The 15,974-nt window shown below is 41.3% G+C and overlaps 1 protein-coding gene across 1 annotated transcript in view; it reads left to right on the top strand.

Moving 5' to 3' along the window:
• DNAJC11 (DnaJ heat shock protein family (Hsp40) member C11) overlaps nucleotides 1–15,974 on the top strand; it is a 143,603-nt gene that overhangs the window by 13,233 nt on the left and 114,396 nt on the right. The gene's annotated exons all lie outside the window — the stretch shown is intronic.

Raw genomic sequence — 15,974 nt, 5'->3', positions numbered from 1 at the left:
AAAAGCTTCTATTGGACCACATCAGACCAATAGAAGCCCCGGGAAAGCTTCTATTGGACCAAATTGGACCAATAGAAGCCCCGGAAAAAAGCACACAGCGGCCACAGGAAAAAAGCCCAAACCCGCACCCCGCAGCCGCCGAAAATTTTCTGCAGCTGCTCACAGAAAACCCGCCCAGTGTTGCGGGAAGACCGCAACCCTGACAACAATGGTGAGGAAGGTGATCTATTATGACTCTTTATTCCTTCAGCTTTGTAATGAGAAATACTGACTAACCAAGGAGCACACTGTTCTGTTAGACAGAGTTCAGTGCTCTCTGTCTCCACCTGCTGGTAGATGTTCACAACCCACAAATCTCTGGATTCATCTGCTGTAGTTAACGGGAAAAAGTTATCAGGTAAGACGTTTTATTTTTTATTTGTTGCATTTGTATCCCACATTTTCCCACCTATTTGCCGGCTCAATGTGGCTTACATTATTCCGTAATGGCATTCGCCATTTCCGGAATGAGAAATACAAAGTGGTATTGCTTTAAAGTTCATAAGTGACAGAGTAGATAAAGCAGTCAAGTATAGAGAGTTCATATTCATAATGAGAAATAATAATTTCTCCATTTCTTATAGGGGAAACAGGTAAGTTCAACTGAAATTTGATAGAGATGAGAGTGCATTGTGATGTCATGAAGCTTTTTTGAAGCTACCCAGCCATTGGTTAGTGCAGTATTTCCTCCTTTGTTTAACAGTGTTCCTAAAATATAACGCTAGTCCCCTGTAAGCAAGTGCCAAGTCATGAATGACTTATGGGGGCCGCCATTTGCATGACAGTTTCTTGGCAGACCATCAGAGGAGTGGTTTGCCATTGCCTTCCCCAATCATCTTTACGCTCCCAGCTAAGGCTGGATACTCATTTACTAATTGAAAGTGGATGGATGGCTAAGTTGGCCCAGAGGCCAGCTATCTGACAGAAATTCCACACTAGCACGGGATTTGAACTCAAGTCATGGGTGCAGTAGAAAAGCAACCTACCTATTGCACCATGAGGCCTCAGTAGTGTACTTATTACACAGCGTGGTAGCGTGAATCAGTGGCCAGTAATGGAGCCCTCAGAAATACAGCCGTACAAAGGGATGGAAGCAAAACACAAACCCTTTATTTGTATTTCCACATATACAAGCCTATTTACCTCACAGACTGGATAAGCTAGTGTCTCTTTAAGTTCCCACAGTATTCCTGCAGTCCTGTCCCAAACAGGCTCCACAGTCTCAGTAGACACTCGGGGTTTCTCATAATCTTCCCACAGCCCTGTTCCCGATAAGCTCCACATTAATCACACCCAGGCCTGCCTCTAACCTGGCATCACAGAACTCACAGAGTGAGAACTTTAAGGGGTAATGGAAAACTGCTGTGGCACCCCCTCTTCACAGCCAGATCACTAAGGACACCCTCTAGACCAGAATCATGGACAGTAAAAGAATGTTTCATCTATGCAGGTGTTCTGGGAATAGCGAAGTTGCATGAACAGCTTGTGTTTTCTGTCGGGGTCAGGAATTCCTGCTTTACTGGGCTTTAGTCATTGACCCCACCCCAGCCCAGGATTGCCAAGTCATTTTTCTACAAAGCAAAATATGCACCTACTTTTAAGAACAACAAAGATGACCTGCTTTGTATTTTTTCAGCTGTCTTCTGAGTACCATAGATGACTACTAAGATTTCTCCATATCTGCTAATAATTGTAGCATTGTAAGCTGTGCCTGGTTTTTTTTTGTTTGTTTTTGTCTTTTATAAAGTTTGTTTTGGAAGATGCTTCTGTTATATTTGATGACAGCCTATTTCCAATCTTATAATTCAGACTGTGAAACATTTCCCTTTGATTTTAATTTGGGGGTAAATGTGTTTTTATCACCTCTGGAGTGAGGGATTAGCTTGTAGTTATATCTGTTACGTTCTAATGATTTTATATCTTCAGCGTATTTGAGTTGCAGGTCGTGTGTATCGATTGTTCTTAATTCCTTGCTGTGAGGTGGTGCATTTGGAAGTCCATGACTCAGCTTATTTGGGTAGCAGGACCATTACGTACTTGCCAAGCAGGGGAATGTTTTCTCTCTATTCCTGTATTTTATGTAGAGGTAATAAATATTGGTTGTGTGAGGATGTTTTCAGCTCTGATAGAAAACATTACAGGTATAAATCTTTTACAGAAAAGGTGTTGGTGCAGCTTCCAACAGACACCTTGAATCCAAGATTAGAAAAAGAAGCAGAAAAATAAGATATTGTAAGACTCAACTACTACCTATACACATAATCCAGTATATTAAGACCCATAAGATGGGTAAAGAGGAAGCAATCGCTGATTTCATAAGACTGTGGCTAGAAACGTTTTCCTACAGACCCTAAAAGTCAGCGTGTCTCCTTGTGAACACGTGTTGCTACTGTACGTATGTAGCGCTGTACACGTTATATACAGGTACTTTCTCTGCCCCTAGAGGGTTCACATCAACTTTTTGTACCTGGGGCAATGAAGGGTTAAGTGACTTGCCCAAGGTCACAAGGAGCTGCAGTAGGAATTGAACCCAGTTCCCCAGGATCAAAGTCCACTGCACTAACCACTAGGCTACTCCTCCACTCATTCCACCAATAAGAACCAACCTCATCAGTGATGTCACAATGGCTTGATTGCCCGATACTTCTGATATTGTGATGTCATAAGGGAAAGGGGGAAAGGGAAATGGGACTTGATATACTGCCTTTCTGTGGTTTTTGCAACTACATTCAAAGTGGTTTACACAGTACATACAGATACTTATTTGTACCTGGGGCAATGGAGGGTTAAGTGACCCACTGCACTAACCATTAGGCCACTCCAAGTTTAGCACGTCACAGCTTTAAATAGAGAAAACGGGTAATTTTTTTTTCTGGTTCAGGACAGGGCACCTGGCTACCGTGTAAATCCCCTTTTCCCTGAGCTTGTGAGAGAGCAGCAGGTAAAATACTCAACTCCAAATCTGCAAGATACTCAGGAACCCCAGGGTTGTGAGTTAGAGTCCTCTTCTTGTACATCAGGTTCCAGAGTTACAGAGAAAATGTTTTGCTGTTGAATTAAAAAAATTATGTTTGTTTTTAATTTTTATACCACCCCCAATTCATGATCTGCCCAAGGTAGTTAACAACATAATGAAATACACATTTGTAAAATTGTATAACACCCCTCTTCACCCTATACCAGTAGTTCCCAAACCTGGTCTTGGTGGCACCCCAGCCAGTCGGGTTTACAGGATGTCCACAATGGTTTGCATGCAGGTGGGGGGCAGTGTATGCAGATCTTTCTCATAAATATTCATTGTGAATATCCTGAAAACCTGGCTGACTGAGGTGTCTCCAGGACCAGGTTTGGGAACCACTGCCATATACCCTTACAATAAAATAATTGCATCCTTAGAACTCCCCACGAAACCAGAACCTCCATACTCCACCAACCGAAAACCCTCACCTTCCCACCTCTTCAGTAAACTCAAATCCTCCCATCTCTCACATATCAAAGCCAAAATCCCATTTACCCTCACCAGAACTAGCCAAGCAAGAACACTAGCCAAAGTCTGGCCCGCAAAGTGATGCCCCAATAGCAGTCCAGTCAAGCTGTAACTGAAGCACCCATGACTCCTTTTGTAACTACGTAGCCCTAGAAATGAGTAACACCCATCTTTGGGGGACCATTCAATCATGTTCATTACTTGACCCAATAAACCTGAAGTGCTTCTTTGAAATTGTAGGTACTCTCAGTAAACTACGGGAACCCATCTGCAATTTTGTTTTCAGCATTGCCACTCTTAACAGTGGCAGTGGGTGACAGGAAGCCAGTCTCTCACTACATCTTGAGATGTTGGGGGCCTCTTAAAAAGCCACGCTACCGATTCCTGGTATAGCAAATGAGGGGAAGCCCTTTCAATTCCTGTGGGCTTCCTCTCATTTGCTGCATGGGAATCGGTAGCGTGGCTTTGTGAAAGAAGTCCTTAGTCTGTTCTTGGTTCCTTTACATGAGACATCTCCAGATAGGATCCAATCAAGTGGAGTGCGTTTATTGGCTCCATATGGAATTCATTGGTCTTAGATATTTGTTCAGAGCTTACATATATGTTTAAAAAGAAAACTTAAAATTTGGTTGTTGCCTATAGGCTAGAAGGAATTTGAGAGGTAGTCTTTATGATTTTGAATATTTTTGGTTTTGACCTTCGGAGGAATGGTAATTACAGCAGTGTTCATTTATAATTTTACATTTGTTTGGGATAGAAATGGTTTAATATAATGATGTATATTTAGTCTGTGATATGGTGAGTGGGGTTTTGTTTGGTTTTTTGTTTTTTTTTTTGCATATTGTATTTGTGTTTCTGTGGTTTTGAATTGCATTTATTGGGACCTCTTGTACCCCGCTGTGACAGCCTAAGAGTGAGAAGATCCTGGAACCACATCAAACTCAATGATACGGCTTGACCATGCTGCATTGATTCAAACTTGAGTGCCGAGGTATAGCGTTCTGTTCGCCTTCAGCTATACTGCCCTTCCACTGCTTATGCACGTCAGTCAGAATAAGTCATGCTCCTTAGTGAATCGAGCACTTTGCTGGTGCATAAAGCATGGGTGCTTTAGTTCTAAGCAGCCTTTTACTTCTGCAACTGTATTCAAACATGACTTCCTTGAGACTTTGATCATTCATTCAGATTTATGTGCAAGTATTACACAGCTTGGCATTTGCAGTCCTTTATTTAGATCTAAGTAAATGCCACATTAACAAAATCTTCAGGATCTATTCTAATTGCATAACCCCGAGCAATAATGGAGCAGGTTTGAAGGAACTGGACTAAATGGTACCAGAGGGAAACGATATTGAATTAGCCAGAAACTGTTTCAGTATATTGTTTCTATCATTAAAACATTTTTCATTAACTTTTCTGAAATTCAATTAAGAAGTATGAGTGAGAGAGAGGCAGTGTACCTTCTATGGTTTATATTTCAAAGAGCTAGGTTTTTGTATTGCAGTACAGGAGATAAGGGATGTATTGGATAACTTGTGACACGTTGAGACCCGGTGATCCCAGCTACCTGTCGGTTTTAACTGTGCTGTAGCAATGAACTAATTCCAGTTATAACATGGATCAGAATTCTTGAAAATTCTTAGGCCCTCTGGTATTGTACATGAAAATGCAGAATAGCCTAACCGAGCAAAAACACAAAGGTAGTTGCATATTGCGATGATATGTAGTTGAGCTCAGTTGAAAGAGTGACTGACCAATGCGTTTATCAAAATTCGTAATCGGTCAAATCATTCAGTTTAGCAATTCAGTTTGAGGTAGATTTCAAATTTAACATAGTGACTAATTTTGGAAATCTGAAGGCGCTGCCATCCAAAATTTTGCACTCTTGATTCTTCCCTGCACAGGGAACCCAAGTCAGAGGATGGCTGGGATCTGAGAGGTCCCCTGCCACCTCATGACCACTCCCAGAAGTCAAGGGACCCCCTGACAGAATGCAGGCACTTCTGCATCAGTTGGCTTCCAGAGAGGGGCCCCCCTTGTGGTTGGGATCAGCCTCAGTTTCCAGCACTTGCTTGATCAGTAGGACTACTTGCTGCAGGCCATCCTGGGCTCGGGGATTGAGGCTCAGGGCCCAGATCTAGAGAAGGACCAAGCACCCAACCCAAGCCCTAATGGGGGCTGAGAAAAATCCTGCTGTACAGTAACTGCAGGAGGACCTAAAATGGCTCACGTTCTTGCCAAAGACATCAGGAGCTCCAGAGACAGACTCAACCAGGTCAAGGGAGCCTCCCTTAACCCCCAGGACTGGGAATAAATCTAAACCAGACAGTCCAGTCAATTGTTGTTGGGGTTTTTTTGTTTTGTTTTTTGCAGCTGCCTGGAGCTGCAGGAAGTCCGCGGGGTGGGGCACACACAAGAGGTGTAGGAGGACAGAAGGGGGGATGGGGACCCATACTTCCCATGGCAAAGTCCCCGTAGGGACCACCAAATTATCGCCTATGGGCGATGACTTGTGGCTGCAGAGCCATGCTCCACGCCTAACCAGCTCCCTGCACCACTGGGAGATAGCCAGGGACCAGGAACACCAGCCTGAACAGCTGACTCTCTGTTGGAGGTAGAGAAAATACTGGAGACTTCCACAGAGCATTAGCTGTTACACTGGTGATATCACTGGGATATGTCAGTTTCTCTACCTCCATCTGTGGAGAGTACACCCCAACCTACCATCCTAAATTTTGCACTCTTGATTCTTCCCTCCTGTGGAGGGAGTTCTGCCTCCGAACCCAAGTCGGAGGATGGCTGGGATCTGAGAGGTCCCCTCCCACCTCATGACCACTCCCAGAAGTCAAGGGACCCCCTGATAGAATGCAGTCACTTTTGCATCAGTTGGCTCCCAGAGAGGGCCCCCCCCCCCACCTTGTGGATGGGATCAGCCTCAGCTTCCAGCACTTGCCTGATCAGTAGGACTGCTTGCTGCAGCCATCCTGGGCTCAAGGCTCAGGACCCAGATCTAGAGAAGGACCAAGCACCCCACCCAACCCAAGCCCTAATGGGGGCTGAGAAAAATCCTGCTGTACAGTAACTGCAGCAGGACCTAAAATGGCTCTCGTTCTTGCCAAAGACGTCAGGAGCTCCAGAGACAGACTCAACCAGGTCAAGGGAGCCTCCCTTAACCCCCAGGACTGGGAATAAATCTAAACCAGACAGTCCAGTCAATTGTTGTTGGGGTTTTTTTGTTTTTTGCAGCTTCCTGGAGCTGCAGGAAGTCCGCGGGGTGGGGCACACACAAGAGGTGTAGGAGGACAGAAGGGGGGATGGGGACCCATACTTCCCATGGCAAAGTCCCCGTAGGGACCACCAAATTATCGCCTATGGGCGATGACTTGTGGCTGCAGAGCCATGCTCCACGCCTAACCAGCTCCCTTCACCACTGGGAGATAGCCAGGGACCAGGAACACCAGCCTGAACAGCTGACTCTCTGTTGGAGGTAGAGAAAATACTGGAGACTTCCACAGAGCATTAGCTGTTACACTGGTGATATCACTGGGATATGTCAGTTTCTCTACCTCCATCTGTGGAGAGTACACCCCAACCTACCATCCTAAATTTTGCACTCTTGATTCTTCCCTCCTGTGGAGGGAGTTCTGCCTCCGAACCCAAGTCGGAGGATGGCTGGGATCTGAGAGGTCCCCTCCCACCTCATGACCACTCCCAGAAGTCAAGGGATCCCCTGATAGAATGCAGTCACTTTTGCATCAGTTGGCTCCCAGAGAGGGCCCCCCCCCCCCCCACCTTGTGGATGGGATCAGCCTCAGCTTCCAGCACTTGCCTGATCAGTAGGACTGCTTGCTGCAGCCATCCTGGGCTCAAGGCTCAGGACCCAGATCTAGAGAAGGACCAAGCACCCCACCCAACCCAAGCCCTAATGGGGGCTGAGAAAAATCCTGCTGTACAGTAACTGCAGCAGGACCTAAAATGGCTCTCGTTCTTGCCAAAGACGTCAGGAGCTCCAGAGACAGACTCAACCAGGTCAAGGGAGCCTCCCTTAACCCCCAGGACTGGGAATAAATCTAAACCAGACAGTCCAGTCAATTGTTGTTGGGGTTTTTTTGTTTTGTTTTTTTTGCAGCTGCCTGGAGCTGCAGGAAGTCTGCGGGATGGGGCACACACAAGAGGTGTAGGAGGACAGAAGAGGGGGATGGGGACCCATACTTCCCATGGCAAAGTCCCCGTAGGGACCACCAAATTATCGCCTATGGGCGATGACTTGTGGCTGCAGAGCCATGCTCCACACCTAACCAGCTCCCTGCACCACTGGGAGATAGCCAGGGACCAGGAACACCAGCCTGAACAGCTGACTCTCTGTTGGAGGTAGAGAAAATACTGGAGACTTCCACAGAGCATTAGCTGTTACACTGGTGATATCACTGGGATATGTCAGTTTCTCTACCTCCATCTGTGGAGAGTACACCCCAACCTACCATCCTAAATTTTGCAGTCCTGATTCTTCTCCTATCCTCACACCATTCTTGGCAGCCTCTTTGCACTGTAGTGACTCATCAGTTATACTGTGCCAGATCATGGTAACATAGTAAATAAGGGCAAATGAAGACCAGAGTAGTCCAGGCAGCCCAGTCCATTCTCTTTAATGCGTCCTGTTCTTTCTTACCTCTTCCTGTCCTTTACTGCTTGTTTTATGGCATTCCTTTCTTTGATTCTGACTGCTTTGATGTAAACCACTAGAGGCAATACATCTGAAGGTTCCATAAACAAATTTGTACCTGGAAATGAATACCGTGAAAGAATGGTTGAGGACAATTAAAAAAACAAAAAAAAAAACAAGGGGAAATTGGTGTTCTGGAAATTTATATGTTCATCTAACTAAACTTTTTGATGCTGCTTTTAACTCCTAACTGCTATTCACTTGTTCAATACCCACGTCTGTTTTATCATTCCCACCTTAAGTAATTCCCTTATCCCTTATTTGTCCTGTTTGTCTGTCCTGATTAGATTGTAAGCTCTGTCGAGCAGGGACTGTCTCTTACACGTTCAGTGTATAGCACTGCATACGTCTAGTAGCGCTAAAATGATAAGTAGTTAGAAGTCTTTGGGATTCCAGAATCTTGCTACTCTTATCAAGACAGACAAACAGGGAAAATAAGAGATAAGGACAAAGAGTATGCTCTGTCGAGCAGGGACTGTCTCTTACATGTGCTGTGTATGTCTAGTAGCGCTATAGAAATGGATAAGTAGTAGTAGTACTCTTTGGAATTCCAGAATCTTGCTACTCTTTGTCCTTATCCCTTATTTGTCCTGTTTGTCTGTCTTGATTAGTTTATAAGCTCTGTCGAGCAGGGACTGTCTGTTACATGTTCATTGTACAGCGTTGCGTACGTCTATGCACTATAGAAATGAGAAATAGTAGTAGTAGTCTTTGGAATTCCGGAATCTTGCTACTCTTTGGGATTCTGGAATCTTGCTATTCTTTGGGATTCTGGAATCATGCTACTTTTTGTCCTTATCCCTTATTTGTCCTGTTTGTCTGTCCTAATTAGATTGTAAGCTCTGTCGAGCAGGGACTGTCTCTTACACGTTCAGTGTATAGCACTGCATACGTCTAGTAGCGCTAAAATGATAAGTAGTTAGAAGTCTTTGGGATTCCAGAATCTTGCTACTCTTATCAAGACAGACAAACAGGGAAAATAAGAGATAAGGACAAAGAGTATGCTCTGTCGAGCAGGGACTGTCTCTTACATGTGCTGTGTATGTCTAGTAGCGCTATAGAAATGGATAAGTAGTAATAGTACTCTTTGGAATTCCAGAATCTTGCTACTCTTTGTCCTTATCCCTTATTTGTCCTGTTTGTCTGTCTTGATTAGTTTATAAGCTCTGTCGAGCGGGGACTCTCTTTTACATGTTCATTGTACAGCGTTGCGTACGTCTATGCACTATAGAAATGAGAAATAGTAGTAGTAGTCTTTGGAATTCCGGAATCTTGCTACTCTTTGGGATTCTGGAATCTTGCTACTCTTTGGGATTCTGCACAGAATCTTGCTACTCTTTGTCCTTATCTCTTATTTGTCCTGTTTGTCTGTCTTGATTAGTTTGTAAGCTCTGTTGAATAGGGACTGTCTCTGTCCTGTTCAGTGCACAGCGCTGCGTACGTCTAGTAGCACTATAGAAATAAGCAGTAGTAAGATTACATGCTACCGATTCCAGAGAAAACAATGGCTTTCCCTATGTCTCTCTCTATAGTCTGAACAGATGTAGACTGAGAATGGCAAACAGGAACAGCTTTCAGGATATTCACACTGGGCGTTCAATAGATATGTTTGCCTATACCTGGTAACAACTTGGTTCATGTATATTTTGTTTCTTCTGAAAATAATATCTGTTTGTGGTTTTTAAGGTCCAGAGCTGGCTACTTTCTTTCTGCTGCAGAAAAAAAAATATTTTGTCTATAGTGAATTTCTTTTTATTTTGGAAAAATATAATGACAAGAGCAAAATAAGACATGAGAGAATTTCTAGTAGCCAGAGAGAAGAATCAAACACCTCTCAAATTTGTGGCTGAAGTTTTAAAAATAAAGATGCATCTTAAAATATCATTATTAGTGACTTATGGATCTCATTACAGTTTAAAATGTTGGTATCTCTATAGTAGCTCAGGAGAGGGAGAGGTTATCATTCATGAAATATTGAACCAATGACCTTAGCTATTCAGTTATGATGAAGGGTCCAATCTAATGTTCTATTGAACATGATATTTATGAAAAATGAAACTGCTCATTTCTGTGACTTAATCAATAGCACATTACGCCATTTGTCATTAATTTGATTAAAGGAGGTCACTGAGAAAGCGGCCGTCTCCACTCCCTTTTCATCTACTGAAATTTTAATAATCCAAAGTGCACAAGGAGGTAACTGAATTGGGACTGCTGTGCTCCTGCTGCTGCTAGTTCTTCACTTTTGGTTTTTCTTTTTGCCCGGAAAGAACTGAGACATTAATGCACAGAGGCACAAGTCTAACATTAGCTGAAGCCAAGATAAGAATCATTGTCTGCCAAGTAACAGTTTATAAGCTAGCAGGTGGAATGCCAAGTTTTTTTCTTTTTTTTCTTTTTCTCTTTCTTTCTCTTTCTTTTTCTCTTTCTTTCTTTCTTTCTTTCTTTCTTTCTTTTTCTCTTTCTTTTTCTCTTTCTCTTTCTTTTTCTTTTTCTCTTTCTCTCTTTCTTTTTCTTTCTTTCTCTTTCTTTCTTTCTTTCTTTTTCTTTCTTTTTCTCTTTCTTTCTCTTTCTTTTTCTCTTTCTCTCTTTCTTTCTTTTTCTCTTTCTCTCTTTCTTTCTCTTTCTTTTCTCTTTCTCTCTTTCTTTCTTTTTCTCTTTCTCTCTTTCTTTCTTTCTGTTTCTTTTTCTTTCTTTCTCTTTCTTTCTTTCTTTCTTTTTCTTTCTCTTTCTTTCTTTTTCTCTTTCTTTCTTTCTTTCTCTTTCTCTTTCTCTTTCTCTCTTTCTTTCTCTTTCTTTCTCTTTCTCTCTTTCTCTTTCTCTCTTTCTTTCTCTTTCTTTTCTCTTTCTTTCTTTCTTTCTTTCTTTTTCTCTTTCTTTTTCTCTTTCTCTTTCTTTTTCTTTTTCTCTTTCTCTCTTCTTTTTCTTTCTTTCTCTTTCTTTCTTTCTTTCTTTTTCTTTCTTTTTCTCTTTCTTTCTCTTTCTTTTTCTCTTTCTCTCTTTCTTTCTCTTTCTTTTTCTCTTTCTCTCTTTCTTTCTTTTTCTCTTTCTTTCTTTCTTTTTTCTTTCTCTTTCTTTTTCTCTTTCTCTTTCTGTTTCTTTTTCTTTCTTTCTCTTTCTTTCTTTCTTTCTTTTTCTTTCTCTTTCTTTCTTTTCTCTTTCTTTCTTTCTTTCTCTTTCTCTTTCTCTTTCTTTTTCTCTTTCTCTCTTTCTTTCTCTCTTTCTTTCTCTTTCTTTCTCTTTCTCTCTTTCTCTTTCTCTCTTTTCTTCTCTTTCTTTTTCTCTTTCTCTCTTTCTTTCTCTTTCTTTTTCTCTTTCTCTCTTTCTCTTTCTGTTTCTTTTTCTTTCTTTCTCTTTCTTTTTCTCTTTCTTTCTTTCTTTTCTCTTTCTCTTTCTCTTTCTCTCTTTCTTTCTCTTTCTCTTTCTTTTTCTCTTTCTCTCTTTCTTTCTCTCTTTCTTTCTCTTTCTTTCTCTTTCTCTCTTTCTCTTTCTCTCTTTCTTTCTTTCTTTTTCTCTTTCTTTCTTTCTCTTTCTTTCTCTTTCTTTCTCTCTTTCTTTCTTTTTCTCTTTCTTTCTTTCTTCTTTCTTTCTTTTTCTCTTTCTTTTTCTCTTTCTCTCTTTCTCTCTTTCTTTCTTTTTCTCTTTCTTTCTTTCTTTCTCTCTTTCTCTCTTTCTCTTTCTTTTTCTCTTTCTCTTTCTTTCTTTCTTTCTTTTTCTTTCTCTTTCTTTCTTTTTCTCTTTCTTTCTTCTTTCTTTCTTTTTCTCTTTCTCTTTCTTTCTCTTTCTCTCTTTCTTTCTCTTTCTTTCTCTTTCTCTCTTTCTCTCTTTCTTTCTCTCTTTCTTTCTCTTTCTTTCTCTTTCTCTCTTTCTCTTTCTCTCTTTCTTTCTTTCTTTTTCTCTTTCTTTCTTTTTCTCTTTCTCTTTCTTTCTTTCTCTTTCTTTTTCTCTTTCTCTCTTTTCTCTTTCTTTCTCTTTTTTCTTTCTCTTTCTTTTTCTCTTTCTCTTTCTGTTTCTTTTTCTTTCTTTCTCTTTCTTTTTCTCTTTCTTTCTTTTTCTCTTTCTTTCTTTCTCTTTCTTTCTCTTTCTTTCTCTCTTTCTTTCTTTCTTTCTTTTTCTCTTTCTCTTTCTTTCTCTTTCTCTCTTTCTTTCTCTTTCTTTCTCTTTCTCTCTTTCTCTTTCTCTCTTTCTTTCTTTCTTTTTCTCTTTCTTTCTTTTTCTCTTTCTCTTTCTTTTCTCTTTCTCTTTCTTTCTTTCTCTTTCTTTTTCTCTTTCTCTCTTTTTCTCTTTCTTTCTCTTTCTTTTTTCTTTCTCTTTCTTTTTCTCTTTCTCTTTCTGTTTCTTTTTCTTTCTTTCTCTTTCTTTTTCTCTTTCTTTCTTTCTTTTTCTCTTTCTCTTTCTCTTTCTCTCTTTCTTTCTCTTTCTCTTTCTTTTTCTCTTTCTCTCTTTCTTTCTCTCTTTCTTTCTCTTTCTTTCTCTTTCTCTCTTTCTCTTTCTCTCTTTCTTTCTTTCTTTTTCTCTTTCTTTCTTTCTCTTTCTTTCTCTCTTTCTTTCTTTTTCTCTTTCTCTTTCTCTTTCTCTCTTTCTTTCTCTTTCTCTTTCTTTTTCTCTTTCTCTCTTTCTTTCTCTCTTTCTTTCTCTTTCTTTCTCTTTCTCTCTTTCTCTTTCTCTCTTTCTTTCTTTCTTTTTCTCTTTCTTTCTTTCTCTTTCTTTCTCTCTTTCTTTCTTTTTCTCTTTCTTTTTCTCTTTCTCTCTTTCTCTCTTTCTTTCTTTTTCTCTTTCTTTCTTTCTTTCTCTCTTTCTCTCTTTCTTTTTCTCTTTCTCTCTTTCTCTTTCTTTTTCTCTTTCTCTTTCTTTCTTTCTTTCTTTTTCTTTCTCTTTCTTTCTTTTTCTCTTTCTTTCTTTCTTTCTTTCTTTTTCTCTTTCTCTTTCTTTCTCTTTCTCTCTTTCTTTCTCTTTCTTTCTCTTTCTCTCTTTCTCTCTTTCTTTCTCTTTCTCTTTCTTTTTCTCTTTCTTTCTTTCTTTCTTTCTTTTTCTCTTTCTTTCTCTTTCTTTTTCTCTTTCTCTTTCTTTCTCTTTCTCTTTCTCTCTTTCTCTCTTTCTTTCTTTCTTTTTCTCTTTCTTTTCTCTTTCTCTCTTTCTTTCTCTTTCTTTTTCTCTTTCTCTTTCTTTCTCTTTCTTTTTCTCTTTCTCTCTTTCTCTCTTTCTTTCTTTCTTTTTCTCTTTCTTTCTTTCTCTCTTTCTTTTCTCTTTCTTTCTCTTTCTTTCTCTTTCTCTTTTCTTTCTCTTTCTCTTTCTTTCTCTTTCTTTTTCTCTTTCTCTCTTTCTCTCTTTCTTTCTTTTCTCTCTTTCTTTCTTTCTTTCTTGGCAGACACCTTACACATCAGTTCTGCTTTGGCTGTTTGCTAGAGAGGGGCCATTACGAGACTAGCAGGGGGAGTAACAAGGAGGATAGTATTCATCATTTACTGCTTTGATGGTATGAAAAATCCAATAAACCTTGGTACATGCAGAAAACAACCTTCTATAAGATTGTGCAGCATAATGTGCACGTATGACCACTGTCCCCCAAATTCTATATAAGTTCATAAGTGTTGCCAGGTGCCCTTGGCCTGGATTGGCCGCTGTCGTGAACAGGATACTGGGCTCGATGGACCCTTGGTCTTTTCCCAGTGTGGCATTACTTTTGTACTTATGTTGCCATACTGGGACAGACCGAAGGTCCATGAAGCCCAGTATCCTGTTTCCAACAGTGGCCAATCTAGGTCACAAGTACCTGGCAAGATCCCAGAACAGTAGAATACATTTTATCTTCTTATCCCAGAAATAAGCAGTGGATTTTCCCAAGTCCATTTTAATAATGGCTTATGGACTTTTCTTTTAGGAAGCTATCCAAACCTTTCTTAAACCCGCTAAGCTAACTGCTTTTACCACATTCTCTGGCAACGAATTCCAGACTTTAATTACTCGATGAGTGAAGAAATATTTTATCCGGTTTGTTTTAAATTTACTACTTAGTAGCTTCATTGCGTGCCCCCTAGTCCTAGTATTTTTGGAAAGAGAAAACAAGCGATTCATGTCTACCTGTTCCACTCCGCTCAGTATTTTATATACCTTTATCATATCTCCCCTCAGCCGTCTGAAGAGTTTATGTGTTGGTCACCAGCATCAGCATGACAGGCTGACTTTCCGTGTATAAATCGAAGTGTATTCTACAACAACGTGTGTAACTTAATTGGTTAACTAGCTAATCAGCACTGTTAATTGGATTTTAGGAAGCAATTATCAGTAATTGGCATTAATTAAAATTTATGTGCACAGCTCGCTAAGTGTATTCTGTAATATGGTGCGTGTAAATATGTTGCATAGTTGGAAGGGGGGGCATGGTCATGGGCATTTCTAAAACCTATACACATTATTATAGAATACGCCTGCTCTGCGCCTGATTTAGGCATCGTGACTTACGCCAAGTAAAACATGGCCTAAATGGATGTGACCAAATTTGGTTGCGTGAAGAGGCGCTCGGAATATTCTATATATCGTGTGGAAATTTATGCCTATTCTATAAAATTTAAGATGTACTTTAGAGAATACGACTAGGCGTATTTTTTTTTACCACGCAGATTTTTCTGGCGCCATATATAGAATCTGTGTGTAGACATTCCTGGAGAAGGGACAGAGCCGCAGCGTATTACATGTTGTATCAACATGTGCACGCTATTGAGGCTGAATCTGTTTTATAAAGGCCCTTCTTTAGTGTCCAGGCTGCATCATCCTGGGTGTATTCCCTGCAGATGGATGGAGCAGTATGACTGGCTACCTTTGGCCAGTCCCTGGGTGTTCCCTCTGCCGCCTCCTACCCACAGGAAATTGCATCAGAGAAGGCATGATGCAGCAGAGGGAAGACCTGGGGTTGCCCAAAGTCAGCCTGTTATGCTGCAGCTGCCGGCGACCAGCATAAACTTTACAGGACCACGGGGGAGTGAGGGAGTAGTGCTGGAGCCATGGGGAGAGGGAAGAGAGATGGGGAAAGACTGGACTAGAATCGATGGATGGCAAAAGGGGGGTGGGGCAGGGGATGGAGGAGAATCGCTGGGTAGCTGGAGGGGGCGCAGGGGACACAGGAGAATAGCTGGGTGGATGGAGGGGCGGGGGCAGGGGAGAGATAACAATCACACACACATTCACTCTCACAGACACACTCACACCCAGACTCAATCTCTCTCTCACACACACACACAAACACACGGTGCTGCCAACCACGCAGAGGGGGGGGGAGAGGCAGGGGGGGTCCTGAGACCACAAGGGAGGGGAGGGGGTCCTGAGAGGGGGGAGGGGGTCCTGAGGGGACAGGTATCTCTGTCACACACACTCTCACAGTGTCTTCCTCTCTCTCACTCTCACAGTATGTCTCACACTGTATCACATTCACTCTCTATGTGTCACACAGTCACTCACACACATCGGGGGGGGGGGGGGGGAGCGGTTCTAGCGCCCGTTTCATTCCTCTCTGAAACGGGCCTTTCACACTAGAACTGTATAATGGAAAACAAAGAGATCACATCACCCCTCTCTTTAGAAAACTTCATTGGCTTCCAGTAGATCCCATTTAAAATTTTGACTCTTAACTTTAAAAGCTCTTTGTACTGGTCTGCCAGATTAAATAGCTAGATTGGCAGTGCTAATATCATTGTATAAATGGACTCTCATTTAATAAATAGATTTTAA

This window comes from Microcaecilia unicolor, chromosome 13 (assembly GCF_901765095.1).
Source record: "Microcaecilia unicolor chromosome 13, aMicUni1.1, whole genome shotgun sequence".
In the NCBI taxonomy this organism is placed as follows: Eukaryota; Metazoa; Chordata; class Amphibia; order Gymnophiona; family Siphonopidae; genus Microcaecilia; species Microcaecilia unicolor.
Note: the sequence above shows the minus strand (reverse complement) of the source record. Positions and strands in the feature narration are given on the sequence as shown.